General features: G+C 38.4%; 1 long non-coding RNA gene across 1 annotated transcript; it reads left to right on the top strand.

Annotated features, from left to right (window-relative positions):
* Positions 1–223: 223 nt before the first annotated feature.
* LOC123488298 lies at positions 224–2,688 on the top strand. Its single transcript, XR_006660006.1, has 3 exons — positions 224–294; positions 1,844–1,876; positions 2,678–2,688. It is a non-coding gene; the product is annotated as an uncharacterized LOC123488298 (long non-coding RNA).
* The last annotated feature ends 9,103 nt before the right edge of the window (positions 2,689–11,791 follow it).

Below are 11,791 nucleotides of genomic sequence, written 5' to 3'. Positions count from 1 at the left end.
AAAGTTTTTAACAGAGGCCCGTGGTGGCGGTGGGAGGTTATGGTATGGGCAGGCATAAGCTACGGACAACGAACACAATTGCATTTTATCGATGACAATTTGAATGCACAGAGATACCGTGATGAGATCCTGAGGCCCATTGTCGTAGCTTGATTTCCATATGTAATAATTTCTGGTGTGTGTATCTCTGACTGTGTGTGTGATCTTGCAGGAAGAGGAGATGCGGAGGTAGAGATTGATATTGATGACCTGCTGGAAGTCAACAGTGAAGATGAGAGAGCTGTCAAATTACAGGTACACCATTTTATTTTTTTGTGTGGGTAATATTGCATAATGATTGTAGCTTCCATCAATGTAATTGTCTGCTTCATTTCCAATCCCCGTATATATATTTTTGGTAAAAAATAGTCTGTACCAGTCAAAGGTTTGGAGACACTTACTCATTACAGGGTTTTTCTTTATTTTTAGTATTTTCTACATTGTGAATAATAGTGAAGACATAAAAACTATGAACTAACACACATGGAATCATGTAGAAATCAAATAATTAATAAGAATATTAATTATTCTTAAGAGTAATGTTATATGCAAGTTATGTGATGGTCCGACTACATTCTGTCCCCTACCAACACTTTCTAAAAACGTTTGGTACCAGAGGAGAATGACATAAGAAAGAAGTCAAGACCGCCTAGCTTGATTGAGCCTCCGCCATGTATATCTCACTAGGTCAGGATATTTCAGCCTCCATATATCCACTAGTTCTAATGTATCCATGACATTCATGATTTCCTTAAGAGGGTGATAGTGTGTAGTGTGATTTCCCTTTACGGTCCATTGAGAGCTATTTTTATTAAACAGTATTATAATTCCCTTCCACCATAATAATAGTCTTGAATTGCTTGTAGGGTTGATAATTTATTATATATATTGTCAAAGAAGCGTGGATCATCATTATTTGGTCGTAAAGCTTAATGAGCCATATCTGTTTATGGTCCAATAACATAATTAAAATAATCCATCTACCTTGAGGATCTGTTTGGACAATTTGCACATTCGGATCGAAATTACTGTTAATTAATATCATCACCCCTTTTTTTATTTCTTTGCCCATGGGAGAAGTATATGTCGCCCCCCAGTCCTTTTGTTGAATGACTTTCCTGTAAACAATAGATATTATATTCCTTCTCTCTTAGTAGGTAAATACTGATCGTCTTTTTCTTATGATCTGCTAAACCATTACAATTTAAAATACTTAGATAACACTTCACAAGACCTTCATAATACTTCATAAGATCTTAATAACACTTAATAAAAACATTATAATAATTTATAGTAACTTCATAGAACTGTGTGTTACACTGTGTTTAGGTGTGTATAACTCTTCATTTCGATTTGATGTGTGGTTTAATAATGTGAAACACCGTCCTGTTCTCTCGTTGAAGTAGATGTTGAGCAGATCTCTCCTTCTGTAGGACTTGTTCAATCAACATACAGCCTGGATAGAATCAATTGATGAAGTTTTAAATCACCTGGTGCCTAGCAGTTGACGTACATTAATATCTGGTCTCTCTCTATTTAGTTCAATAAACTTTATTGATATGGAATGGTAAATCACTTACATTGTAAACAATCTACAACTCCCTCCCTCTCTCTCCCTCTCTCTCCCTCTCTCTCCCTCTCCCTCCCTCTATCTCTCTCCCTTCCCCCTCTCTCCCTCTACCTCCCTTTCTCCTCTACCTCTCTCCCCCCTCTGCCCCCTCTCTCTCTCTCTCTCCCTCTCCCTCCCTCTCTCTTTGTCTCCCTCTCTCTTTCTTCCTCTTTCTCTCACTCTGTCTCTCTCTAGGAATCCTTAATAGACTGCTATAAACCCACGGAGGTGAGTAGTGACATAGTGTGTGTGTGTGTGTGTGTGTGTGTGTGTGTGTGTGTGTGTGTGTGTGTGTGTGTGTGTGTGATGGTGCTGACGTTATACACGTATTCCTGTGGAAAACTCCCGATGGCGCATGAATGCTGAATGGCACCAAAAAAATAGAATTTGATCATAATAAGAACAACTTTTGACCGCGTAATACCAGACACTGGGGCCTGATGGCTAATGGCGGGGTGGATGTAGGGCTCAGGCAACCAGACACAGCCTCTCTCTCTGCTGACCTGAATACACACATATGCTGAATGGGTAACACACACACTGAACCCACCCTCTCTAACCATACATAACATCAAAAAGCTCACGCTGTGTGAGAAAATCTCTCCAGTTGACTTGGTGTGTATGTGTGTGTGTGTTTAGGTGTTGAGTGTTTGGGTGTGACTGGGTTAAGCTGTTTTGTGATAAAAGAGAACACACACATAAATCCCACCTCTGCACAAGGGCATTCTGACTGTACACTCTAAAGGAACACCATCTGTGCTTCTGTCTCTCCTCGTCTCTCTGTGTCTCTCTGTGTCTCTCTCTCTCTCGTCTCTCTCTGTCTGTCTCTCTCTGTGTCTCTCTGTGTCTCTGTCTCTCTGTCTCTCTCTCTCTCTCTCTCTCTCTCTTGTCTCTGTCTCTCTTTGTCTCTCTCTCTCTGTGTCTCTGTCTGCTCTGTCTCTTTGTCTCTGTCTCTGTCACTCTCTGTCCCTCTTTGTCTCTCTCTGTCTCTCCCTCTCTCTCTCTCTCTCTCTCTCTCTCTCTCTGCAGGTCTTTGTCAGGAGTTGTTAAGAGGATAAGAGGAATGATGAAACTCAGTGCTCCCACCAAGAAGGGCCTATAGTGGTCGTCTGCCCACCTCAACCACAACTCTACTGTGGATCGCCACAACAACTGCTAATTCAACCATAACGACTGCAGCTGGACGGCAAATGTACAAGTATAGACAAGTCAAAGTCAAACTGGACTCTACTGCAACGCAACCGCTCATGTCAACATGGATTAGCTACCCAGTAGCTTAGTGACCATTAGCCCTGAGTCACTTTACAACATTACTTTATGGATTACTTAACATACAATAACTTAACATGCTAATCAGAAGCAATAGCTCTACACAATACTACAGCATTGCTTAAAATTACACAGCTCACCACTGCACAGCTGAGATACATCACCACTGTCCAGCTGAGATACATCACCACTGTCCAGCTGAGATACATCACCACTGTCCAGCTGAGATACATCACCACTGTCCAGCTGAGATACATCACCACTGTCCAGCTGAGATACATCACCACTGTCCAGCTGAGATACATCACCACTGTCCAGCTAGTATAACAGTCTTTGGCTGAAATACTGCTAGCGGTACCGATATTGTGGTACCGTTGCGCGCATGACAAACTGAGCATAAATTTTCGTGAATGAATGTTCGTTGGTACATCTGTTTATATGAGTGTCTGCTCTCGTTTGAGGAGTTGGAACATTGTCACGGTCGTTGATGAACCAAGGCGCAGCGTGAAATCGCAACATGTTTATTAAACTGAATAAACATACAAAAACAACAAAGGCGACGTGACGTGACGTCGGAAGGCTATACACTAACAAGCCAAAACTCACCGAACACAAACAAGATCCCACAACCCAGGCAGGAAAACTGGCTGCCTACGTATGATCCCCAATCAGAGACAACGAGCGACAGCTGCCTCTGATTGGGAACCACACCCGGCCGAACATAGAAATACAAACATAGAATGTCCCCATAGAAAACACACACACGATATTCACACCCTGACCAAACTATAATCTATGGTATATATAATCTATAGGTCAGGCGCTGACAAAACATATACAGGGTATGGTTTGAAAGGTTAACTTCTCCTCTATTACAGTAAAAATAATGTCTCTTTGTGTTTTCGGTGTCCATATGACCAATTTCTGTTGGACCAAACCTCAAATGCAAATAGTGAGTTGAAACCGTTTGTCGGAGAGGCAGAAGTTATCTCTCAACTTTGTTGCTGTGAGTGGCAGGAGGGGCTTGGGAGAAAGAGGCGTGAGCGAGAGGGTTTTCACACTTTCGACAAAAAATCTGTCCCAAAATAAGCCCAATTCATTTCTATGCGCTTATTTTGAACCTAAGCTGCCTTCCCACCTTTGGGACAACGAACACTCCCATTGTTAGAGCAGAGACATGAGCATCCCATCATTGAAAGCATATACAAGATCTCTGGTGTAGGTGGGGAGGTCACAGTCAGAAGGAGTGAAGGGGAGGAGACCAGATCTCTGGTGTAAAATGGGGAGGTCCAGCAGTACAGAAGGGAGGAAGGAGAGGAGACCAGATCTCTGGTGTAAATGGGGAGGTGCAGCAGTACAGAAGGAGTAAAGGAGACGAGACCAAAATGGCAACACGAGAACAAGCAGACATAAACGCTCATTTAAAACCCAAAATAAAAAAATCTTGATACAGGCATTTGGAATACCGCCTAAAAAACATACATTTGATATATCGCCCAGCCCTAACGTTATAGAAGCCATAACTCTACTCTATATCCATAACTCTACTCTATATCCATAACTCTACTCTATATCCTTTACTCTATATCATAATCTCTACTCTATATCCATACTCTACTCTATATCCACTACTCCTATAATCATCTCCTATATCCATAACTCTACTCTATATCCATAACTCCTACTCTATATCATAACTCCTACACTATATCCATAACTCACACTATATCATACTCTACTCTATATCCATAACTCTACTCTATATCCACTTAATTCTTCTCCATAACTCCTACTCTATATCCATAACTCTACTCTATATCCATTCTCTATATCCATAACTCTACTCTACACCCTAACTCATCTATATCTACATAACTCTACTCTATATCATTCTCTTATCCATCATATCTATCCATCTCCCTATCATCTACCTATATCCATAACTCTACACTACTCTTATCCATACTCTACATCTATATCCATAACTCACTCTATATCCATAACTCTATATCCAAATTATATCCATAACTCTACTCTATATCACATAACTCTACTCTATATCCATTCTATATCCACACTCTACTCTATATCCAAAACTCTACTCATATCCATAACTCTACTCTATATCCACTAACTCTATATCCATAACTCTACTCTATACATACTCTACTATATATCCTACTCTACTCTATATCCATACTCTCTATATCCATAACTCTACTCTATATCCACTAACTCTACTATAAATCCTTTTCTGCTCTATGTCCATAACTCTATATCCATACTTTACTCTATATCCACAACTCTAATCTATATCCATAACTCTACTCTATATCCATAACTCTACACACTATATCCATAACTCTATATCCATAACTCTACTCATTCCATAACTCTACTCTATATCCATAACTCTACTCTATATCCATAACTCTACTCTATATCACATAATCTACTCACTATATCCATAACTCTACTCTATATCCATAACTCTACTCTATATCCATAACTCTACTCTATATCCATAACTTTTATATCCATAACTCTGCTCTATATCCATAACTCTACCTATCCATACTCTACTCTATATCCATAACTCTACTCTATATCCATAACTCTACTCTACAGCCCATATCTCTCTATATCCATACTCTACTCTATATCCATACTCTCCTCTAATATCCATAACTCTATATCCATAACTCTATATCCATAACTCTACTCTATATCCATACTCTACTCTAATATCCACATAACTCTACACTATATCACCTTAACTCTACTCACTATATCCATACTCTACTCTATATCCATAACTCTATATCCATAACTCTATATCCATAACTCTACTCTATATCCCACTTAACTCTACTCTATATCCATAACTCTATATCCATAACTCTACTCTATATCCAAGCTCTACTCTATATCCCTACTCTGCTCTATATCCCTAACTCTATATCCATACTCTCCACCATAACTCTACTATATATCCATTCTATATCCATAACTCTACTCTATAATCCATAACTCTACTCTATATCCATTCCACTCTCCACTCTATATCCTACTCTATATCCATACTCTACCTATATCCACAACCTCTAATCTATATCCACTTAACTCTACTCTATATCCATACTCTCACACTATATCCATAACTCTATATCCATACTCTACCTATATACCTAACTCTATCTCTATATCCATACTCTACTCTTTTATCACTTAACTCTACTCTATATCACTTACCTCTACTCTCTATATCCACCCAACTCTACTCTATATCCATACTCTACTCTATATCCAATCTCTCACTATATCCAATCTATATCTACTGTCTACTCTATATCCATAACTCTATATCCATCTCTATTTCACTATATTCCTACTCTACTCTATATCCATAACTCTACTCTATATATCCATAACTCTACTATCCATAACTCTACTCTATATCCATACTCTACTCTATATCCATAACTCTACTCTACAGCCATAACTCTACTCTATATCCATACTCTACTCTTTATATCCTTAACTCTGCTCTATATCATTAACTCTACTCATATCCATAACTCTACTCTATATCCATATCTCTACCTCTATATCCATCTCTATCTATATCATTTATTATACCTTTGTATTCCATAACTCTACTCTATATCCATACTCTGCTCTATAGCCATAACTCTACTCTATAGCCATAGCTCTGCTCTATGTCCATGACTTTCTACTATATAGCCATAACTCTCTTCTATATCCATAGCTCTACTCTATATCCATAACTCTACTCTATATCCATAACTCTGCTCCATATCATGCTCCACTCTATATCCATGCTCTACTCTATATCATAGCTCTTCTCATATATCACTTGCTCTACTCTTATATCATAACTCTACTATATCCCCAAACTCAACCATCCCATAGTTCTTCCCACTATATCCATAAGCTCTACTCTATATCCATAACTCTATATCCATAACTCTATACTATATCCATAGCTCTACCACTATATCCATAACTCTACTCTATTCATACTTCTATATCCATAACTCTACTATATATCATACCACTCTATATCCATAACTCTATATCACTATATCATAACTCTACTCTATATCCATAGCTCTGCTCTATATCCATAACTCTGCTCATAATCATTTATTCTATGCTCTGCTCTATGTCCGCAACTCTACTCTGTATCAAAACTCTGCTCTATATCCTTCTATTCACTCTGCTATCAACTCATTATATCCCATGCTTTCACTATATAGCCATGGCTCTGCCTATATCCATAACTCTGCTCTATATCCAATATATGTAGCCATGACTCTGCTCTGTATCCGTGATTCTGCTCTGTATCCATGGCTCTACACTATGTCCATAACTCTACTCTATATCCATGGCTCTATGTCCATAACTCCTACTATCTATCTTCATAACTCCTAACTCTATATCCATAACTCTATATCCATATTCTACTCTAACTGCCTCTACTCTATATCCATGCTCTACTCTATACTGCCTCTACTCTACGGCCATAACTCTACTCATATCATAACTCTGCTCACCATATCCATAACTCTCACTCATCCATACTCTATATCATCTCTATATCCATGCTCTACTCTGCTATCCATAACTCTGCTCTATATCAACTTAACTCTACACTATAATCCATGTCTACTCCTATATCCATAACTCTACTCTATATCCTATCTATATCATACTCATGTCATCTATATCCATAACTCTACTCATATTATAACTCTGCTCTATATCCATAACTCTACTCTATATCATTGTCTTATCCTAATATATCCATAACTCATTATACATAACTCTACTCTATATCCATAACCCTCTATATCAAAACACTCTACTCTATGTCCATAACTCTGCTATATACTATCTACTCTATATCCATATCTTCTCTATATCAACAACTCTACTATATAATTATAACTCTATACTATATCCATAACTCTACTCTATGTCCATGCTCTACACCTATATCCATATTCTACTCTATATCCATAACTCTATATCCATGTTCTATATATCCAATTCTACTCTGTATCACTTAACTCCTATATCCATAACTCTACTCTATATCCATAACTCTACTCTATATCCATAACTCTACTCTATATCCTGTCTCTACTCTACAGCCCATAGCTCTGCCTGTATCATCTCTGCTCTGTAACTCGCAACTCTGCCTCCTATATCCACAACTCTTCCATGTCTATGTCCACCAGCAGCATACTATATCCATAACTCTACTCTATATCCATAACTCTACACTATATCCATAACTCTACTCTATATCCATACTCTGCTCTATATCCATAACTCTACTCTATATCCATACTCTTAATATTAACTCTATATCCATCTATATCCATGTCTATATACATATCCATAGCTCTATATCCATAACTCTGCTCTGTATCCATGGCTCTGCTCTATGTCCATAACTCTACTCTGCTCTGTCATGCTCTATATCCATAACTCTATACTATATCCCTTAACTCTATGTATATCCATGCTTTCTATACTCTATATCACTAACTCTGCTCTATATCCATAACTCTGCTCTATATCCATAACTCTGCTATGTATCGCAACTCCTACTCTGTATCATAATTACCTTTATCCATAACTCTGCCTCTATATCCATGCTCTGAATCACATATATCCATAACTTTCTACTCTATATCATGTCTCACATATTCCATGCTCTATATCATTTTATATATCCACTTAACTCTATATCCATAACTCTACTCTATATCCATAACTCTACTCTATATCCTTAACTCTGCTCTGTATATCCATAGCTCTACTCTGTGCCACTTCTATTCTATGTCCATAGCTCTACTCTACTATCCATAACTCATCTATATCTTGCTCTACTCTATATCCTCATATCCAATATATCCTATATCACATAACTCTACTCTATATCATAACTCTACTCTATATCCATAACTCTATATCCATCTAATATCCATATCTCTCTGTCCATACATTATATCCCTTAACTCTGTCAACAACTCTACTCTCATATCCATAACTCTATATCCATAACTCTACTATATATCATCTCCCTCATATTATATCCTCTATGTCCAATAGCTCTATGTCTTAGCTCTACTCTATATATCCATAACTCTCCTACTATATCTGCTCTATATATCCATAACTCTACTCTATATCCATAACTCTACTCCTATATCCATAACTATATATCCATTCTCTGATACATAACTCTATCTACCATCCATAACTCTATATCCATGTCTTTCTATGTCCATAACTCTATAATATAGCCATAACTCTACTCTATATCCATAACTGCCTCACTATATCCCATATTTCTACTCATATGGCCATATTCTCTATGTCTTTCTCTGTATCATCTTTCCATAACTCTACTCTATATCATAACTCTACTCTATATCCATAACTCTGCTCTATATCCATAACTCTACTCTATATCACTATGTCCATAACCCTATATCCCATAACTCTTCATCTATATCAACAGCTCTCCACTCATATCATAGCTTCTACTCTATATCCATAACTCTATGTCATAACTCTGCTCTCATGTCCATGGCTCCACACTATGTCCATAACTCTGCACTCTATATCCATAACTCTATATCCATAACTCTACTATATATCCATCAACTCTACTCATCCATCTGTGTCCATGACTCTGCTCTGTATCCATAGCTCTGCTCTGTATCCACTTAACTCTGCTCTGTAATCATAACTCTACTCTGCTCTCATAACTCTACTCTGTATCCATAACTCTACTCTATATCCTGCTCTATATCCATATTCTGCTCTATATCCATAATCTCTTCATAACTCTTATATCCATAACTCTACTCTGTATCCATGACTCTACTCTGTATCCATAGCCTCTGCTCTATCCCCATAACTCTGCTCTGTAATCATAAACTCTGTATATATAACTCTGCTCTATATCCATGGCTCTGCACTATATCCATGGCTCTGCTCTATGTCCACCAACTCCCTCTGTAATCATAACTCTCTCATATTATAACTCTAGCTCTATATCTTTCTCCTATGTCATGTTCTATTCTATATCCATATCTGCACTCTGTATCATACTCTATATCCAAATCCTCTGTATCCATGGCTCCTTCCATGAGCTCTACTCTATATCACCAACTCTACTCTATATCCATATCTCCCTCTATATCCCATAGCTCTCCAATATCATATACTCTATATCCATAACTCTATATCATCTCTACATATCTCTGCTCTATATCCATAACTCTATATCCATATTCTACTCTATATCCATAGCTCTGCTCTATATCCATGCTCTGCTACCTATATCCACTTTAACTCTACTCCTATGTCCATAACTCTACAGCCATGTCTTCTCCATATCACTTGGCTGACTGTCAGGGCACAGCTGAACAGCTATAATACAACACATGATATCCAATCACTCCTCTCTCCTGTAGCTTAGCGGCCATAACTCATCGAATAAGGTCTAGACCCCAACTCTGTTTTTATTAGATTATTAACCTAAGCTTGGAAGGCTGACCACTTCATATGCCTTATTTTTTTACCAATATATTTATTACCATTGTGATTAATAATACCAGGATGCATGTTTCTAGGTTAACCTGTTCTAACTCCAGCCAGAGGAACTTTCTGGTCTTCAATCTAACTTTCTAGTCCTGGAAGCCTGCAAACCAAAACACCTACTGGTACATTTACATTTTGACATTTTTCATTTCGCTCTTATCAGGAGCGACTTACGGATTAGTGAGTGCGCTACATTATTTTCTACACTGCTTTGCCCACCCCCATTAATAACCTACAACCCTGAAGGCGTTGCCACACCATGCTCTACCAGCTGAGCTACATCCCCTGCGGCCATTCCCTCCCCTACCCTGGACGGCGTGGGCCAATTATGCGCCGGCCCGTGGGTCTCCTGTTGACCACAGTAGTAAGTCATTTGTAGTTTCACTCTTGTCGAGACTTACAATAGTGAGTCATTTTGTTGAACACTCTTATCCCAGAGGGCTTGCAGTAGTGAGTCATTGTGGTATCTCTTATCCAGAGAGACTTGCAATGTTAGATCATTTATAACCTCTTGTCTAACACATAGTGAGTCATTGTAGTTGCTCTTATCCAGAAACCCACAGTAGTGAGTCATTTAGCAGACACTCTTATCCAGAGATCTTACAGTAGTGAGTCTCATTTTGCTTGAAACACTCTTATCCAGAGAAGCTTACAGTAGTAGAGTCATTTGTTTACACCTCTTATCCAGAGAAACTACACAGTAGTGAATCATTTAGCAGACACTCTTATCCAGAGATACTTACAGTAGTAGAGTCATTTTAATAGACACTCTTATCCAGAGAACTTTGATAGTGAGTCATTGTCAAACGCTCTTATCCGGTTGACTTTCAGTATTGAGTCCGACAGAGCAGCTCTTATCCAGAACACGGTAGTGAGTCATTTAACAGGCGCTCTTATCCAGAGGACTTACGGTGAGTAGGTCGTTTGTAGCTCTCTTTATCGGAGGAAGCTTGCAGTAGTAGGAGTCATTTTGACAGACACTCTTATCGGGAGGACTTGCAGTAGTGAGTCATTTGTAGACGGCTCTTGTTCCGGTTAGTTTTCTGGTAGTGAGTCATTGCGTGAAGCGGCATCTTATCCATTAATTGTTGTGAGTCATTTTAGCAGAGCGCTCTTATCCAGTTAGACTTACAGTGGTGAGTCATTTAGCGAACGCTCTTATCCGGAGCTTACATTGGTGAGTCTGTAACCACTCTTATCCCCTTACAGTAGTGAGTCATTTAGCAACAC

The sequence above is a fragment of the Coregonus clupeaformis genome, unplaced genomic scaffold (assembly GCF_020615455.1).
Source record: "Coregonus clupeaformis isolate EN_2021a unplaced genomic scaffold, ASM2061545v1 scaf2136, whole genome shotgun sequence".
NCBI classification, from domain to species: domain Eukaryota; kingdom Metazoa; phylum Chordata; class Actinopteri; order Salmoniformes; family Salmonidae; genus Coregonus; species Coregonus clupeaformis.
The sequence above is the reverse complement of the archived record's forward strand: the minus strand, read 5'-3'. Positions and strand labels throughout refer to the sequence as shown.